General features: G+C 30.2%; 1 protein-coding gene across 1 annotated transcript in view; it reads right to left on the bottom strand.

Moving 5' to 3' along the window:
• LOC124355807 (Down syndrome cell adhesion molecule-like protein Dscam2) overlaps positions 1-21,062 on the bottom strand; it is a 487,821-nt gene extending 466,759 nt beyond the window's left edge. Inside the window, exon 1 of the mRNA XM_046806962.1 lies at positions 20,986-21,062. The gene's annotated coding sequence lies outside the window, so the exon portion shown is untranslated. The remainder of the gene's footprint in view (positions 1-20,985) is intronic.
• Positions 21,063-21,630: the final 568 nt, after the last annotated feature.

Genomic DNA, 21,630 nt, shown 5'->3' with positions numbered 1-21,630 from the left:
AAATAAATCCAACATTTTTAACAAAATTACATCGGGCAAACTTGTTTCAAAATTACAGAGCTCCAAGGTAAATGTGTTAAGACTTGATTGGGCACAAAAGGTTGTATAGTATCCAGTATTTATTAAATATTTCTGTAGGCATTGCCATAAATGTTTATTGCAAGTTTAAATAATTACTACACAATAAAAATTCAAGTTTAAAACATATTATGAAAGAACGACAGTAAATATTATATAATTCAATATTTATGTTACAAAAGTGAAAATCGAAATAAACCGCAACTTTGACCGACCCAGAGAAACCACAACCGCAAGGGAAATAACACTCACCCTCGCTTTCATATTCACCACATTGACTGCAGTGATTCAAGCGTTGGTTTTACTCAGTGAAGTCAATGCATTCTATTGCTTAAAGATATTTTTCAGTAAGAAAATAAATGTATAATAAATCTGTTGAATTTATAGCTATAATTTTAATTTAAGTCTGCAAGTATAACTCTGAATCTTGATGAATCACGTGGCATTATATTGCATCACGTGGAATACATATTAATTATGTAAATATGACACAAGTATATGCGGGGTTTGAATTTTAATTTTTTTAAGTTTTAATAAACTGAAGAAAAAAATTTAATGGGAGTGAATAGATTCTCTTGAAGATATACATATATGGAAAGAATAGAAGAAACATAATGGAACTGCACTGCAGAAGTAAACAAAAATATTCCTTTTGTCAAATATTTGTTTCGGAAGTTTATGTATTGTTTGCTATTTCTAAAAACATCAAAACCTTTTTCGGAATATTAAGTAATATTAATTTATAACAAAGTAGATAATAAATTAAAAACTTTGCAGTCATTACTCAGTTTATAAAATAAGTAAGCTTGCATTTATCTAAACTTTCAGTGCCGTACAAAACCATAGTGGGAATAATGGTAGCTCTTGCTTTACGATTGGTCCCACAGTAAAAAGAAACTTTATACATAAAAGTCGCTTTTACTTTGGTTACATTAAATAATACTGTAACTAGGGGTTATATTTATGTGGTATGTTTTACGAATAATCAAAATTCATATTTACTCTTCTCATTTATAATTGGTTATTACTTATAATAATTTAAACCACATAATTTTTATCTCATATACGTGTAGAAAAGCCCTAATTATATTCAGTACTAAAAAATAAGTAAATTTATAGACATAGAGTACAGTTATATAATATAATTTCTGGATACTGTAAGAAGTAAACACAATTTTTTTGACAGCCAGAAATTTTGTTAAACACTTAAAATTACCGTTGTGGCTTGTTATGAGCCTAAAGTTTCCGTAGCAGAAATAAATATCAAATACATTTTAACTAGGCAGTAAAATAATCTATAAACATGTTTTACGCTTTGTTGATTATAATATTACAGGTATTGTGAGTTTAAAACTGTATTACAGGTTATATATATATATATATATATATATATATATATATATATATATGTATATATATATATTTATATGTATATATATATATATATATATATTTATTTAGTATATCGGCGCATTAAAATAAAATTAAAACAGGTTAACTGTACTACTACTCATTGCATTATAATAATACTTCATAATATTTAATATTGATATTATGCGTTCTCAGGAGCAAAGTCGTTAAGTTCTTCAAAATATAAAAGGTAGCATGAATGTATTCAGCGTAGAAAATTATTGTAAATATATATTTGGAAAACACTTTGGAAATCCATTTCATATCAAGTTAAATAAACTTACATTTGACAAATTATTACATCAGAAACAAAAGGAGCAAAACCGTTACGAAATATGTATGTATGTAAAAGTACAATTTTAATGAGTTTTTAACATCAAATGAAACGAGCAAAAAATAAGATTGATTTTTGTGATACATTACTATCTCCTTTAAACTAATCCATTTAGTACTCTCTCTCTTAAGTTCAGATTTAAATTAGGCAAATAGATTTCTAATTTGGTTTCGGTGTTTCATTTACAATATTTCAGTATATATGGATACGAAATTAAATATCATGATTGATTTTACTTAGATGATATTTACTCCTTGCGTTAACGTTATTTGTGTTTTAAAAGCAAAGAACTAAAATACAATACACAGTGTGAGCGTAATGTAGGGTGCTATAAGATGTATGTTCCAATACGATGCTCCTAGCGCTGACAACGACTTATGTTAAGGGTGACCCGATATTGTATTCTAAATGTGATATATTCCACATAAACTAAACTCACCTTCCATACACCATATCTCCTTTCTAGAAAAAATGTGCAACATACGTAAACTCACTTTCCCACTCTCTTCCCCCTTTATCTCCCTTACGCGAAGACTTAAATAAACCAACATAAAAATTATTTTTGAGCTCTCTGTATTTAATTTAAGGTAAATCAAAAGTTGTTTAGTTAATAGTTTACAGTTATTTATTTGCAACTGGAAACCAGATTTTTGTCTACCACTGTGAGCTGTTTAGGAAAATCGGAGTTCGACCCATCAAGGAATGAATAGGACTAAGGATAGGCAGAGAGATCCACCCAGTAGAGAAAAATGGATATAGATGACGAGAAGATTTATATGGAGGACCCACTAATAAATATCAAAGCCGTATATGATATCTCTCTCCCTTCCCTGTAAAAATAACAAACTAAAATATATTCACCAGTCAATTTTTTAGAGAAAAACAATTACGAGTAAGGTAATAAAACCCTGTAAAGGATGTGCAACGGAGAGAAAAAAAGAGGAGACAATAGAACACGTTGAGGTCGCAAATGGACTAGGAAGACGTTTCCAGAGGAAATGGGTATGTTGCAAACAACTGTGGCACCAAAGCGTGTATTGTTGGCTAAAGTAGCAAAAATAAATAGGATTAGAGTGAAAGTACTGAGGTTGACAAGGATGAGAAGTCTGATGCTCCCCGTACCTAATAGTTTACTGATAAGACAGGATTACGTTAAGAATGAAGTAAATGTTCTCCACAAATTAGAGAGTAGAAGGCTCGAGATGTACGTGGATCTGATGATATTTTATAGGTATCAGGGTTTCGGACATCTAGTTAAGCATTGCAATAGAACCATTTCCAATTGCTGATACTGTGTCTAAGAAACGAGTACAAGGAGTTTAGACATTAGAGCTCTAAAAATAAAGCAGGCTGTGTACACTGCTGGGGGGTCGTGTAAACTACCATCATGACGTGGGATGGAGGAAATGCCCCGTGTATAATTGTGCAGTTAAAGAACACAGAAGGGAACAGCTGAATATGGAATATACGTTAAAGTACAGTATTAGAATAGCAAAAATCAATAACCAAAAACGGTTTAATTAATATCAGAGAGGAGATGCATATATATATATATTGGATTGTATAACCTACATATAACGTAAATAAATATAGAGACGTAATAAGGACAGTATAAAAAATTGGAAAGTGATTGATCCTGGCAAATGAATCTCCGTCTTGTGCGCGAGATTCGGTGATGGAATCTAAAATATATGATTAAAATTTTTATTGATGAAAATTATATTTTAGTGCAATAAAGGCTTAAAGACTACATAAATATAATTGTAAATCACCTACAAATACTAATTTAGCATAATTTTATTTTGTTCAAATCTTAAGAAGAGTTGTGCTCTTGCATTATACTATCAAAATTTGACTGAACATGGTCACTTTTCCCATACTTATTCTTTTCTCATGTATTATAAAGTACACAGAAAGTAATGTTTCTATTAGTTACATAGCCCCTGGCTGTGAAGGAAAACGTTAATTTAAATATTATGAATTTAACTAATTAAGGATTAGTTTTAAGAAAAACATGATCTGTTTTATAAATAAATAAGGAACTATTTTACAAAACGTTGCAACGAAAACAGATATTGGCTACATTGTACGAAGCCAAGCATTTGATTCTAGTATTTTAAATCTAATAATGCAGTCTGACGTAATCCTTGCTTTAGCTATTCATATCAATATGGAAAATGTATAACAAGTTCTACCTCAATTGTCACGATACGAAACTCCTCTTCAATTATAAAATACTATAAACTATTTTGAATATAAGAGTTTTATTGATGTTAATTTAAATTAATTTATGTGATCAGGCCAATTAACAACATGAATAGATCCCTCAATTGGAAACACATACAGGTTTTGTTGGTCGGTCGTTAGGTGTTCGCAATACTCTGATGTGTCCTACGCTTTGGTGTCCAATTACGTCAACAAATTGCGGCTTTGTTTGGGCCAATCAACGCTGTTTGTCGCTCGGCTGGTTCCAATAGCGTCCTGCAAACGTTGGTTCACTGTACAGGTTTTGTCAGTCTATGGATTATTCTGAGCTAAGCATTCTAATCCGTTTTGTGTTGACTAATTTCGTTTTGAAAATGTCAATGTTGTAGAAGAGTGACTGGTTTGATGAGTAATTCAAATGTATTGATATCTTAAATTTATACGTATTAATTTGATTAGCTCTAACATAGCGTGACTGATTACAGTTTGTTCATCTGTAATTTTTAATTAACAACTAAGAGACCACGCATTGTATGGCGATAATAAAATAGTGCTTTAGTTTTACCATTGCAATTCCTACATGCTTTAGCACCCTCTAATAAATTTCACCATCAACAATATTTTATAGATATTTTTCGTGTCGCAACCATGATAGTTCAAAAAGCTTTAAAAATAACCCTTAATAGTGCAGTGCTGCTAGCCTCGAAGCAGTCATGTTTTTTTATATATCAATTCATATTCTTATAATAATGATGAGGGCCGAGGCTCAGGACCATTATTAGGTGTTCTGAAAACAACGTCACGTCTAGCATAATTCATTTGGACACTTCTCCTTTTGCGAGTACTGTAATGTTACTGGTACATTTTTACCTTGTTATTTGTTTTTAAATAATACATTAGATTTCTGTAACTAAAATATAACTGTTTCCACTTTATTACACTGACAATTGTGCTATACGTGCAGATAATGTATCAAGAACAGGAGTATATAATAATATTTCTTCTAATTTATAACATCATTTCTATTATGACACTCTATGTCATCTTGTATTACGTTTTACTGTTTACGTCAAGACGTGGGTCGATGTAACTTCTCGAATGTTAGGTGGAGAAAAGCTGAAAAGGAAGCCAGCAATTGCGGTGCAGAGTCTCATACAGAGGAACATATTGTTCCAGTCGGTTGTTTTCAGGATAGATAAACAAAATTCAATAGGGTCAAAAGTGAACCTTTTTCATGGCTCTTTAACTCTTAGATATTAAACAGTAAGTGTAAGTTTTTTATGTTTATGGCAGCTCACGATGCTGTAGGCTTTTTACTTCATAATTAATATATTTCAACATGCTGATATAATTAAACCATACATTTAATGTATAGAGGTTTTCGTGTATAAGGCCCCATATACCCAGAGTTTGGTAACTTAAATAGCTTATATAATGCATGATAACTGTATAGATTAGTAAGATGGTGGAGAGAGGGAATAAAAGAGGCAGCGAAATTCGAAAGCGGGTGTTTATTTTGTGTAGTGGTTTGAACAAAAGATCTCCAGTGACTAAAAAAAACTGAAGAAAGAAAAAGAGGTTTCAATAGCACAATGGAGAGTCATACTCGGTGGACTGTGAGCGGGATTTGTATAAAATTGAGACACCCAGAAGGCCTGTGGGTTCCTAAGGGAATCTTACTTGTAAGGTCTTTCTTTTTCGGTCCTGACTCAGCATGAACATAATAATAAAATATTCTTTGTTATTTTTAATTTGGAGTGAAAATAAATCTTTCTTTTGCTCTTAACACAAAGCAAAGGAAAGAACAACATTCATTATGTATCATAACATATATTATACTAGTCACCATTACGTTTACAATAAAAATGATCATGATACTGAATATAAACATAGTAATTTTACAATGGTTTAATACAGTTACTGTTAATGTATTTCAGAAAAACAGCGACTGAGTAAAAAACAGACCTCTTGACTCACAAATCACAAGGTTTTTTTATTTGATTTCCATTGCTCTTCAAAAGACTGGCACTTGGAAAATTATATCAATTTACGAGTTATTAAAGTAACTCTAAGCTCCCATATTCTGAGAGTTTACGCCCTCTGGCAGGTCCCTGGATTTGGGAATTCTTAAAGATTTCCAGAGCTCTTAACATTTTGAAACTCCTGATCTCTATCAGTCCCCAGCCCCTAGCAGCTCCCCACCTATGGCAGTTGCTGATTCGGCTCCCAAGGGAGCTCTCAGCCTCTAGGACCTTCCGCCCTCTGAGAGATATTAGCCTCTGGCAAGCCCCGCTACATTAATATTTTGATGTTTTAGGTGTCTTACACTACAAATAGAAATTACTTTCAAAGGTCAGAGCTTAAAATTTCAGTAAATAAAGCCAATCAGAGAGTAACAACAAGTAGCAATGCCAAAAATATAGCTACATCTACAAATATCTGGATATTTATCTCGAGAAACACCCCTTGAAATAAAATAAACATCTGGATAATTCCATTAATCCTCCAAGGCCTGCAACCAGACTGAACTAGATTCTGCATGTACTTACGTAAGTAATGAACAGTATTCCATCTTATTGGTACAACGCCAGGAATGGAATATAGATGTGTAAAACGTTTAACAACATACTGATGTCTAACTTATATGACAACACATATTTCAACGTTTATAAATTATACAGAATATAGAAAACATTGTAATACACCAATTATAGCTCAAGCAGACAGCAGTTCAGTATTCCTTAGGTAAAAACCTTTTTACAATGACTGAATATATATATATATATATATATGATAAAAACAGCATATAATATGACATATAGCCAGTGTTGCTATGCAATAACGCACAAGATAATACTGAAAGCAAACAAGAGCCAATCAAATAGCAAACACTGGACCCATGGTTAGCATAACCGCAATATACTGTGACGTAATTTTGTCATAAGACATCGCAATTGTTTGTAACATAAACCCGTATGTTTCAAATTCCTCCAGGGTTTTAAAAGGTGTTAGCTTTTATAAAAATCGAAAAAAAGAATGATGGTTTTTCGTTACTCTATTTTATTGTAGAAGCTTGATAATCCTTAAAATTACCTTTAATATTTGCACTATCAGATACCCGTTGTAAATTTTTAAGGACTATACCTTAAAGTCATGGTAGTAAAATGTTATATGTAAATATTTAACTACAGTAACAGTATACTATTACTAGCCATGTATTTCTCTCCCTGGAAAGATCTCCAGCAAGAGCAAAAACAACTTAATAACTAATTACTACTGCAATTAGCTAAGAATATTGTAGCAAAATACATTTTATTCGTATACTTTCCTTATCACACTATTATGTATCCAAGAGTAAAATAAACAGATGATTTAAATCTAATTAAAACTAAGCCCTACCTTATTCATTGTTAATAACCTATTGCGGCAGTAAATAACATTTTAAACATTGCATTTTATAGAACTAAATGCTCATACAAGATAAATACAATTACATGTGAGGTGTTGTTTTTAAAATTTAGTTGATTCAAAGTAAATTATATGCAAGCCACTGTAAAATATACACAGATAGCTTGGTGCCACTACAAAATACGGTTTTTGGGATGTTTTAGTGCTAACACAAAAAAGTTTACCACTACGTTTAAATGTAATTTATTCATTATAAAACTTTTTACATTATTGTTTAATATTCAAAATTTACGTAATAAACAAACTTATAATGACGAAAACTGGTACGAAAATTTTGTAATAAAACCTAAAATATCCACTACTTTGTTAAACTATTACTTGATGGATAAAATGAAATTTTAATGGTTTCCTCCAAAATATTTTTGCATTGGCTTTTCATAATTGATAATAATATCAAATGTAAATTATTTATCAATAAATTAAAAATATGATTTTAAGCATTTACTATCGGTAAGTGGTACAAAAATGTAAACAACAGGTTTTCACAATTATTGTAATACATGTTGAAAGCTAATAAAACACCAATCACTCACAACAATCAAGAAAGAAAGAAATATGTCAAAGGACATACTAAAATTATATATAAAAAATAGTTACCTTGATAAACAAAATACCCAAACAAACGGGTGCACTGTGCTTACTTATCTCGTCAGGTAAGTGGATGCTAAACTTTAAAATCCCTAGAAAGCCGTCATAAACTGTTTTAGCCCCTTCATTCCAAATACACTAAAAGTTTTTTTCTCCCTTTTTTAGGGCATTTAATAGGGCTTACATAGAATTTACACGTCTATATTTACACATTTCAATGTGTATATCTCACTAATATTATAAATGCGAAAGTTTAAATGTTTGGATGTTTGGATGTTTGGATGTTTGGATGTTTGTATGTTTAAATGTTTAGATGTTTGGAGGTTTGTCCTCGAATCACGCTGAAACAAACGGATTATGCTGAAATTTGGAAAAGGTATTGCTTTTGGTCTGAATTAACATTTAGAGTGCTTTTTACCGCCCATAACACATTCATTTCACCAAATAAAGTCAAATTTAAATTGAAAAATTTGTTTGTTTACATTCGAATGTTATGATATTGGAGTGTTTTATATTTGATCCGGCAGATTGCGCTACGACACGTAATATAAATTGAACTGATACTTAACAGCTGTTAACCCTTTCAGCTGAAGTTCATCAAAGAGGCAGAAACATGTATTTACATTTAAATTTTAATAATATTGAATTATTGTAAAGTGCTTAATCAGTAGTGTAATGCAGATTGTAAACACAAAGTAATTTAATTTTAAATTTAGATTGCGCCAATGATCAATTATCCATCTAATACAATAGAAATGCTATTTATACGCTGTTATAACAACTACCTTATTGTATAAAGCTGTGAATGTTTGCACATAACGTAATCTAATCTGGTTAGTTCCTTTAACATTGTGTATGGCCTTTTTACTGTAGTTATTGAAAAGCAAATGGAGATAACATTGCCCTAATACTTGAAGCATATACCCCTAATACATATTTAGAGATCGGTAAAAATATCAAAATCACTTAATCATCCAAATTTAACCTAACCTAGATTCCGAAACCAACACATGAGACCATTGTTTTGGTTAGTGCAACAGCATAAATCAATTGTGGAACTGTAAATAGATTAGACCGGGGGTGAATGTAAACGACCAGAACAGACCCATATTAACCGCAGCAACTTTTAAGTTGTACGATACACTTTCGTCATTGGGATAAAAAGGCCAACTCTTATTGTTACTGAAGCCATCGAAGAACTTCAATAAATTATCATGAATTGTGGGAGGGAAATACTAATCTTATATAAACTGTTTCACTTTACGACTTCAAGATCTCAAACCTCTGTTCTTTAAACCTAAATCTAAATTGGATCAGGAGAGTGGAATAGCTTTGAGTGACTATCGATTATCTCTAGACTGTTTATTATGTCATAGAAAAAGAATATACAGATATATTGTCCAGTATTTTCAACAGAAAATTGCGTGCGAAGGCGCGGGTAACTGCTAGTAACATATACATGTTGATAGTGTGTAAAATGCTTGAGAGCTTTAAAAAAGGGAAATTAAATAAGATATATTATGCTGCATTACTGTTTCCAGATAATATCCATGACGATTCTGTACAAACCCCACATATTCTTTGAATTTCTCATTTGTTTACGACAACGTCTTGGCAAAGAAAAATCACCATTTAGAGCCCAAAAGAAATGATAAAATACCACCGTATTGCTTTTGTTCTTCAGAAAATTCAGATATAATAAGCGATCTCGATAGTCAATCAGGGTTGTTGTGTAGAAACTGTTTTTCGCCTCTGACTTGAACGAACCGCAGAGAACGCCGGTACGTATTTCAGTTATAGTCCTTAAAATAAGTAAAATTTATAGAACTATTAACTGGAAACGTGCCTACAAAAACGAAATGTGTTGTTCATAATTTACATCGAACAGAAATGAGGCTAGTTTTATCTAAATCCATCGTAACACAAGACGTCTGATTGAGCAAAAGGTTTTTACTCTGAAACTTTGCAACTCCGCATATAACCTTCAAATTTATGGACCTTTCGAATAACTACAGGATTTTTAAAGATATACGTGAATAAATGTTACCAAGATCGATAATTTTTTTACTTACAATTAGTTGAAGTTTATAAATTATTATAACGTCAAATAATATTGTCAATTAATATTTTTTCGAGTTATATGCTTTGGACAGAAAATTTAACAAAGAGTTTATAAATTTTGTAAAGTTTGCAAGTAAAGAAGCGACTGGCTGTGGCGGGAGCTAAGATAGCTAATGAAGTCGCAGTGTCTATAAAGCGACCAGATTTATACGTCAGCTCTGCCACCTCATAACACCGCCTTGTATCTTATAATCCCTCCAGCTCATATCTCTGTGGCCTTATATAAGACCAATGTTGCCTCGCCACATTTTATCCCCTTCCTCTGAACTTTACTTAGTTTTACGGTGCTGCCCCTGATATTGGGACATATTTCACCTCTGAGTCAACTACACCGGGAGATTAATGACCACACAAATTCAACTAAAATCCTATTGTTTCGTTAAATTGCATTGATTAAGCATACCTATCATTCATGTTTACATTAATACATCTGGTATATTAATGATTTACATGTGTCCAATACATTGACACTTATGTAGTCAAAGTATAATAATAGAATTCAAGTATCAACCCTATATTATTTTTGGTATTTTAAAAAGATTACGCACAACATAAACACATAAACTCACACGAAACTACTAACAGAGCATGGGCATTATTGCCTGGTTTAGGATCGCTAATAATATATTATGAAATCTATGTATCACTATGATGAATACTAGTTAATGGGCCATTCTTTCTTTTTAAATATTTTAAAGCGATGAAACACAATATTATTTAATATTAAATCCAAATTACATCCTTATAATTTTTAGGGAAATAATGAGGAAAACATGTAGTTGCTGTATTTGTAAATTTAGACGAAAGACTATTTTCAAGATATTAATTTAAGTTGAATATACATGTTTTCTCAAGCTCCAAATCCGGCATACGGAAAAGCTCTACAAATAAGATTTTCTCTGATAATTTATATTTATTGCAGCTTTGGAATATAAATAGCAATGCAGTGAAAGGTTGACAGCAGTGCAGTAGGAAAGTTGCATCGCCTTATACGAGTAATCGTTTAAAAAAGAATAGCAGTTGAGGAAAAATGCCACTACATCATAGAAGCTTTCTAGTAAAGTAGTATTATTATACATTAAACTATAAAAAAGCTTAATGGCCAGACATTTGCTTTTTTTCTTTAAAGAAAGAACTAGTAAAGTTTTTATCATGGAAATTCGGGGCACATGCAATTTGTGTGATATTATTAAAATAGTAACAGTAATAATATGCATTAACATGTGATTGACACACAAAAATCGAAATATATTGTCTTTCATTAAATATGTAGAGGCTGTTGACTGTTATAAAACTCCGACAATAATAAGAGCATAGGACTGAGGTATATCTGCACAACTTTTTAAAAGAATAGAATAAGTTTGTGCAAAAAGGCTAAAATATAATAAAAACTTGTCGAATGTTATGAAAAAACATGGCGGCGTTAAATAAACATGACATTATAAAGCATAACACTTACATTTTTGTAGTAAACATTACTCACTCTCTTTTTACTTTTAAATAACTGAGTTAAAGAGTGACGTATTTTACACTGGAGCCTATTCTGTATGGTCAAAATCTAAGAATTTATAAACGTGAATGTTAACAAAATCTCATTTGATATTTTTTATGAAAAACACAACACATTATTGATCATAACAGTATACAGTATATACGTTTTAGAAGAGACAAAATCCGTCTTAGAATATTGTAAATGATGTGTATGATCCATGCTACTATCCTAATCTCAGGGATCTACTCAAGGACGACCGAAGTATCTCAGTTTTGTTACGGGAATTCAGTATTAAAGGAATGAACGAGAAGCAATAACAGCCAGAGCTGGCAATATGAGCGTTGCGGTGCGACATTTACTGTCCATAACTGCATTATTATTGCTCAACATAACCTAGCGGAAACATTGGCACTCGTAAACCATTGCGCGTGTCAACATGAGGCGTATAAAATCGTGTTATTAGATCGTTATTTCTATTATTTAATTGAGTTAATTTAATATTTACATGCTGAAATTTGGATTAATGTGCGATATTAAAAGTGAATTAAAGGTTAAAGATATATACTTTATAGTCAGTATCCTACACCACCATTTTCTGTTTTTTAGATTATCTTGTATATATGTATCTATGAAAATCTAACTTATGACTGTTAGAACTCTCGCTGCTTAACGATACACATCACTTATTTTTCTGGTTTTTTACTATTACATTAATCGAGAATACATTATTTAATTTGTAATAATCATCTTTATTTTAGTTTATTCTTTCTAAACTAAATGAACGTTTTAAATATAGTTTTATTAATATCGGAATGCATTTATTCATTCCCTAAATGTTTATGAACTATGAAAACTAAAACAAATATTATGTAAACTTTAAAATCGAAACTTGTTTTTTTATGGAATAATATTGTCTGTCCTGTAGCAGTAAACACTAATCATTTTGAATAAACGCAAAATCAATTCGCCTGTAAAATTCAGGTTTCAAATAGTTATCGAGGAAATTATGCCATTTATATCTCATAACAAAACATGACTTACAAGTTTACAAATAATACTAAATACAATATAGTATAAATGGATGTGATAACTAGGTTGGCATAGTTGTTATTTGTTGTAAGTGATCATGTAAGCTTTTACTTCGTTTCAATTTCTTATTTGATGCTTATTCTCAAATATTAGGTAACGGTTTGGTTGGAATTTGTCATTTTTATTCTGAAACATAACATTGCGTGATAGAAATGTTAACAAAAGGAATATGGATAATTTTTAAATTAAAGTCTTTTATCTTTTTGCAATGACGGAATTACTTTTAATTTGGTAATTTTAATGAGGATTTTGGTGCAATCATAAAGTATTAAAATGGCTGGATATAACAGGATAAACATCAAGTAATTAAATGTTAGCGGGTGTTACATCTTTAATAGAAATAAGGAGATAAATATGTTGTGCTGTAGGGGGAGGGGGTGTTGATGGGACCGTCTCATAGCCAGCCGTCTTATCTCGTTTGCCCCAACAACAATATTGCATTCCTGCCTTCATTCCATGAATCTTAATAATTTAATAAAGCTTTGGGTTATTCAATACTTTCTTCGCAGCTTTTAGACACCTTATCTTTTTTAGTTTATACATTACTTATTTAGCATTTTTATACCGTAATATTGTGTTTATTGGCTCAAGATTTTGAATAAATTTTTATTATAAGTTAAAGGAATATCGATAATGTTTGTACTGAAAAACTTTTGTATCAGATAGATAACTTGTAGATACAGATCTGGCTTCTGTGACAGTTCGTCATTAGTATCCATTGGAGCTATCATTGCTTCCGATGAAGAATTTTCTCGTTCAACAACTTAGCAATCTATATATATATATATATATATATATATATATATATATTGATATAAAGTTCCTTTAATATTTCGGCTTTTACCGTTTTCAAAAAGGTATAATAAAAAATAACTTTTGTAAATTTTGTTGCTGTGTTGAGAGAGAGAGAGAGAGAGAGAGAGAGAGAGAGATTTTTAGGGAAAAATGAATATGGAACTTAAATTAAATACTTGTCTACACTCTGTATAATATTGTACAATTAAATTAAATAAAAACAATTGCTGATTTAACCCCTGTAATCATACAGCAAATGGGTAAATTAGCTGCAAAAATACTAGAGCTAAGTTTAGTAAGTAATCTTTTGAAAATGTTGCTAACCATTCTGACCTCGTGCAAGATTTGGTTTATTAATAGTTTTGATTTCCATTAGTTTAGATGAAATCTATAAACAATTTTCACCACTTATGAACATTTTTGTTATTACCTTAAACCTATGTATTCTTTTAAAAAGCACAGGGAAGTGAGTAGATTTAAATCAATGTGACTTACTCGAGAAGGTATCATTGAGCAGTTTAAGTATATATGTATATATGGCTGTTAGAACACTCGCTGCTATGAACGACATATATCGATATTATGTACATTTTAGGTAGTTATATATATATATATATATATATTTGATTCAGAGGCATTTTCCGTGACCATTTTATCAATAGATATACAATAACAGGAAAAGATAGTGTGCAGAACATAATGTTACTTAGAAAAAATCTAGTAACAAGTGCTCATAATGGAAACAGCAACGAGACTAGAAGAGCGGGTGGCCGTACTGCTGCTAATTGTTCAAGGTTAAAAGAAAAGTAATACATATATTGAAGGATAATAATGTTACGCTTTAGTTTCTTATAAACCAGAACATTTAGATCTTGAGAGTTTTAAAACTTTTTTGATGCAATCATGTGTTTCTAACCCCATGGACAAGGTATTCCCTCTCTGGAATTGCTTTTACTTGTAGTATTTTTCTCTCTTCTGCTACAGTCCTTGAGCGTCGTGCCTAAAAGCCAGCGTCGCTTCGTCCTCTGGTTGCTGATACGCTCTCTTGTCCTTTAAAAATTCTTTTCTACAACTTTGTAAAATAACAATAAGTTCTTAGAGTAAGTTTTACTCAAATTTTAAATTTGCCAAAATTTTTTTCCAAAATCTAAGAAAGGAGATAAATCTTAAGCTAAAAAAATACCGACTGTTTTAATACTTTCTACGCTGAGTGAGTTATTAGGCGATTAATTCACAAATTCGACATGAAATCATTAATTCTGTAATAATTACGCTCATCTCTTTTTGGAGACAGAAACACTCGTCTTTTTGTGATGCATCCCGTGCTGTTGACATCGGCAGTCATCAATGACTTTTGAACAAGTTAGAGGTATACTACTTGAGTGGTTTTGTTCTTATCTTGCATAAGGCTCTATTTTGTTATTTACCGATAAACCCAACCAGATTAAATCTAGCCGTTTACTTCGGTGTACCATCAAGATTATATGTTTTTTTGGATGCCCACTTTAATTGATTGTGTATTTAAACGACTTAATCAGATTAAGCAAATAATTAACCAATGTGACGACAATATAGAGTTGTTATCCAAGCAGAAACATCTAAAGTTCTAGAAAATTACTATCCTTAATTTTAAAGTCTCAGATCAAAGGTTCCTTAAAATTATGTATTCATTATTACTGAAAACGCCAAAAGAATTCATAGTAGACCCAATTTGATAGGCATAGATAGGCTAACATGGTTGAAAATATTTCTGTCCAGAAATCCACCCCTGTATGTTTTAGGACTGTACTTGGATTCTAACTTGGACTGGTCTTAATTTAAGATGTAAGATAAGTCAAATGTTGGTTCCAAAATACTGAATGCTCTTCCACATAACTTCTAATTGAAGATCTATTCCATCGAAACATGTTTAAAAAAGAATTATGAGATAAATCATGTATTTTATTCAGTAACGAGTTGTTCCATGGAACTCCCAAGTAAAAGTCATGAAGTATTACCTAACTTAATGTTAATGTTAGTTTACTGACATTATTTTTAAAATGTATTTATGTTTTACATAAAGGTATTTAAACATGTATATTAAATGTATCCACTGAGTCATTATTATATAGCAACAATTGTTTACTAATTATTAATCTAAATGTCTTTAAACAATAAAGTTTTTATTTGATTATCCTAGGAATATAATGAAAAAGAGACGGAAATGCTGCAGTAATGTATTCTTTTTATCATAGAAATGGTTTTTGTGTCATTTTAAACATGTAGGTGTTTGACTACTACAAGTATTCTTTTTTAATTAATATTCCACAAGCTGTTAAGCTGATAAAAAGTTAGAAAATGAAATACCTGGTTGATCTTTCAAATTCAAATTTGCATTATGTATATTAAAATAACCGTGTTTCTTAAATAGCTTTTTGTATTCATAGATTTTTAGAGAGTAATTTTTTCACAAATGAATTCTTCAGGATTTATGGTAGTTATTAATAACAAAGAGAGTTAAATAAGCATTCGGAAACCTGATAAATGAACAATGGCTCGGAAGAAAAGACAATTATAAAGGAATCACGGGTGATTCTGTCTTTATCACCAACTTTTTTTCATTTTGTTTTGTTTAGGCGATCTATCTGTTTTAAAGCATTCTTGTGTAATACTTAATAAGGGCAATATGTTCGGCAATATTCTAATTACTAGTTTAATGTCTTATTACTGTTAATTTGTACGAGAAAAAAGACGTTATGTTATATGAATATCCTCTTTCATCTTAGGTTTAACAGCAAAATTTCGTGTTTGTAACAAATAATTTTATATAATAATAATAATAATAGTAATACTATTGAGTACTTACTGTCATTATACAAAACACAAAACTGATACACTAAGATTGTGTGCTGTCTTCACGTTGATAGTGAGTTTCAGGTATATTGTAAAATTTTGCATAGACAACTCCGAAATTGCTAAGTATGTCATATTTTCATCCCAATGATATTTTAATTTTTCATAGGTTAATACGTGTTCTCCGACGTTTTTTTGTGTTTTCCCATATAAAGAAAAGTACAATATAGTAGTCGTGAAATCGCCTTAGTTTTATAACATATAGGTCTAATAATGGTAAATGCTTTAAATACTGTGGTATTGGAAATAATATTCCGTAATAAACGGAAACCAAAAACTAAATATTAATTTTTTCTATATTCAACAACTAGCATTTAAATAGTTGTGAATCATTACATTATTAATATACGAATATTTCTTACAATGATACGCAATACGTGTTTCTCTAAATATTGATCAGTCTTTTACTTCAATTTATTACATTGTACACAGCCAATGCATAATTAAATTATGTAAAAGTAATGTTGTAAGCTTTATATTCTATACGGAAAACACTTATGTATAAAAATAAAATAACAAACAATTCACTGTGCACCTATTTATTATTATAAATTAATAAATAACATGTATATAATTGAACACTCGTATGTTAATCTCTACTTTTTTCTGTCGCTCATTGTTTAGAATTTCTAATCGACGGGAAAGAGCTAGACAATTAATTAATATATGAAAGATATACTAGTATTTGGAGAGCACCTTTTTAGGTATAGTATATTTGAATTATCATGTATGATTATCAATCAAACATGAAATCAACATTATTGCTTCCTTTGCAAGAAGATTATTGCAGTGAATTGGAATAAACATAAAGGTGAATACCCAGGATCTCTTTGTGGAATAATGTGGAATCTGCTTTGATATTTCTGACTGTTTTATATAGAGTTTGAATTTTTATAAATTTTTCACCATGCCGTGATAATGAACAACCCCTTGCTTTTATAATATTTTCAATGTTTATTTACATATTTTCGTACATATAGGTTTTGCAATATTTATATTCAAGTTTTCATACAGGTAATATCTATTGATTAATAAAAATCGTTAACTATTCTTTATACCGAATGATTATTACTAAAAATAGTTAATAGAACATGTGGAATATACACAGTACTCAGTATTACCCAATATATGTCGTATTTAATAATTTAATTTAATAATTGAACTATTTAATAGTTAAAAAGTTTAATTATGCTTATTTTTATATTATATAAAATCGAAGTATATGTAAATTGAATAAACTTTCTTTTGCAACTGAAACTATGTTGTTTATTGTTTTCCTAAATGATTACAGCATTTCATTTCTCCTCGAAAAAGAAAGTAATCCCCAACGAATAAATGTCGTACGGTACACATGGATTAGCGGCGTGTTCGGAAGATTTATATCCTTTTACATTACAAGCTTGTTCCACTTAATCCGTTAAAATCGTTTGTGTTTTAAAACATGTAACAATTAGATGAATTAATATTATATCAACAGACAGTTTGTTAATATTACAATGTAGGACATGACACGTTACGACGAAACGGTGTTAGATAGTAAACGTATGGAATACATACATACAAATAAATATTCCTATCTCTAGTTCTATATTATCACTTTGCCACTTTTGCTTCCTATATTTTTCAATACCTTTTATAAAAAAAGTCTATCATAATAGACAACTCTATAGCTTAGAAATTTTAGTTTGAGTTTCAAATATAAATAACCAGTTCAGTGATTTTCAGCATAATAAAAACAGGTTTGAGAAATATACAATTTGCAAAGGTAAGACGCACTTTTACGCTATTTTGATACTCTCAAATCAAATTCACCTTTCAAAGTTACGAGTATTTTAAATTACAAATGTATAGAATAAGTACCATTTTTATCCACTTACTTAGTCTTTAAATTAATGCAAAATGAAAAGTGCACGTAATATTGTAAGAAAGGCAATAAATATGTTTTAACTTGTAGCAACAGTCTATATTACTGTTGAATAGATATGGTAATAAACAAATTGACCCAAAGCAGTTCAAAAACTCTCAGCATAATAAAAAGTACACTAAAGTAGATAATCCATCCTTAATTTTATTTTATCATAGTAATGCATTTCTCACATGGCACTTGCCAATCAAAATAAATAACATTTTGTATATGAGCACAACATTGTTGATATAAGATAGCTACTAAATTATAAAAATATGTTTAGTCTAAATATGAGTATCCATGCACGTGTAGCATATTTAATATACATTTCGAACACTATCTTAATTTATTCAAACCCACAGAGTTTTAGTTGGTATATTATATAATATTATTTAACTGCAGATATATGTGTTTATTGAACCAGTATAACTGATGTCAAATTTAATTTAGTATAATTTTTGTACAGAATAACGAACTCTTATGGTCATAAAAACAGCAGACATAACATAAACCTAACATTCCTCAAAACCTAAGAATGAGTCCCTGGAGTGGCCTGGAGGTCATGCTTTTGACACGTATTCTCTGGTGTTCATTCATTAGAATGTAGACAATATATTGTATTCCGGAGACGTACCCAATTAATAATTTTAATACTAGATATGTACTAAAAAAATCTTTAATATATATATATATATATATATATATATATATATATATATATATATATATTGATAACTAAATGAGAAATGTTTATTATAACACTATATTTCCTATATTTTGTAAGATAAACATTTAACTCATAAAAGTAAATCTAGTAATGAAATATCCGTTAATAGTTCCAACTATCCGTTTTTAATTATATTTTCACTTTTGGCAAAAATAATAAAAGTAGTAGAAAATTTGCACGGTAAAATATAGAAAATTTTATTTTAAATATTTTAACTATCAAATAGTAAATTGTATATAAAATATATCAACTTTTGTAAAGATTTGTGTAGTACAAGTAATAATTGTTTTATAACTATTGCAGCACACAAAGTCCTTTAAAAGGTAAATTAAACATTACAGGTTGGATTAAAGTTAGATATTACTGTCAATAAAAATTTCATAAAACTTTGATCTCTGTCACATGACACATTTCTCGTGTCTTAAGGAATTTTATTCATAAGCACAAATCGAATGTGTTAGCACCTTTTCTTAAAAATTTAGATGCTACCGACTGTGTTAACGGCCCTGTGTTCTAAAACTAAGACTGTACAACTATTCTTGTCAATTTAGGACACATTATGGCAAACTATTCAGAATTCCCACCAGTTTTTAATTTGCTAATCATTCAGCTGGGAAGGTCAATTTCCCCAAAATTTTAATCTAGTTTGTATTTCTCTATAACCTAGCATTTGTCAGAAATGTGTGGGGAATTTTAACGTAAGAATTAACCGTTACTACAACTACACATCTTCCCATTACAATTATTTTATTCCGGAAGGCTCGAAAGGCCAATGCACGTATTATTGCCCACGTTTTAATATATGGCAATAGAAGCTAAGTTACAAGTTTGTGTAATTAATAAAAATATTACACTTTATTACCACATGTGTTTTGGGACGGTTAACACATAGTTTGATGTAATAATACGGAATAGTTAAAGTAACGAACGTAGGATTTTAACCTATATTGTACACTTGGTTAATTTGTCTACAGTTATACGGTTACATCAGTGTCGATAAGATTGATTTTTTTTATTTTAATCTTTAGAATTAAACAATAAATAAGGTCATTGAAACAACATGTATCTAATTATTTTTATTAAGAGGGAGTTGTATTACTGCTGTTTAAAGGTGGTTAAATTTCTTTAAATGTAAATGCATTTAAAAATGATTGTAGTTAACTGACTATTAATTTATTCTTTTTATAGTTCTTTGGCAAATTACTTTGATTATAGTGCATTTTGTGTTTCCTTTTAATCAATAAACTTTATCACAACTCCTCTTTCGTTTATTTTATCATATGAATAAATGTACCTCATTGCCGTTTATTTACTGAGTTTTACATGTTACGGTATAAACTGTTAATACTACTTATGATTTAATGAGAATTGCTTAATTACACCTTCACTGTGAATATGGTTCACACTCTTCATTATTTGTTGATATGAAATATTATTTGGTATTTAACTCCCATATACAAATATCACGTGTACCCGCCAGTTTCAGGATTTTAAGCAACTTCGAATTTAAATAATAATTTTCATTACATGTTATTACCAACTCATTACAACGCCACTGCTGTATTTCATAATAACAATATTTGCTTTCTAATGCCGACTAGGTGTACTTTAATTTACATTGAGTACATTGTTCCGTTTATTTTATGAAATTTTTCATAAAAACGTTCAAAATAATAATATTTGGATTCTAAACTACGTGTAAGTTTTATGATTTATTTAAAACTTTGTTGAAAACTTTCGCATAGGAGTATAAAATTTTCGTTACAATAAGTAATGTTTTATCGCTTCATTAAATACATAGTTTTTTTGTATTAGCTATTTGGTAGTTCGTATAAATATTAAGTAATTCCCTATGCTAAATAGAAAAGTAGTTTACTTACGGGAATCACGCGCACGTAAATCCACAGTGCAGTCACGGATCGTATGACGCGCAACGACGGAAACACACCGACTGACGGCGCGGCGCGTCGCTACGTGTTGTAGTGTACTCTACCCCTACGTTACCCCCTCCACCACAACCACCCACCTTCCCCTCTGGCGCTCACTGACATGCCCTACACCACACCGCGCTGTGTCCAGTATTAATGCAATTGGAACCGTCTATATCTTAAGAGGAACAATGTTTGTGAGTCAATCAATTTAAAAAATATTTGTTGTTTCTATCCTAGTAACAAAATATGAAGAGGTGCCTGGAAAATATACAGGAGGTAATACAAAACAAGCATTCAACCGAAATTGCTTCATTATAGGTAGTTCTACAGAAACTCTCCTATTTAGCTTTTTGGTAGTTCGTATAAATATTTGGTAATTTCCAAAGTTAAAGAGAAAAGTAGGTTACTTATTGAACGATGGTTGGTTGAAATATCATATGATCTGGAACCGATGTGGCTTCTGTAATTTAAAGGTGGACATTGGACTCACATAAAATTAAAATGTTCTAAAATATACCATAGCTTGACATCAAATAATTTATTGAAATGAGTAAAAGCTGTAATGGAAGAAGGTTCGACTTCTATTGCTTTTTA

This window comes from Homalodisca vitripennis, chromosome 2, assembly GCF_021130785.1.
Source record: "Homalodisca vitripennis isolate AUS2020 chromosome 2, UT_GWSS_2.1, whole genome shotgun sequence".
In the NCBI taxonomy this organism is placed as follows: Eukaryota; Metazoa; Arthropoda; class Insecta; order Hemiptera; family Cicadellidae; genus Homalodisca; species Homalodisca vitripennis.
Note: the sequence above shows the minus strand (reverse complement) of the source record. Positions and strands in the feature narration are given on the sequence as shown.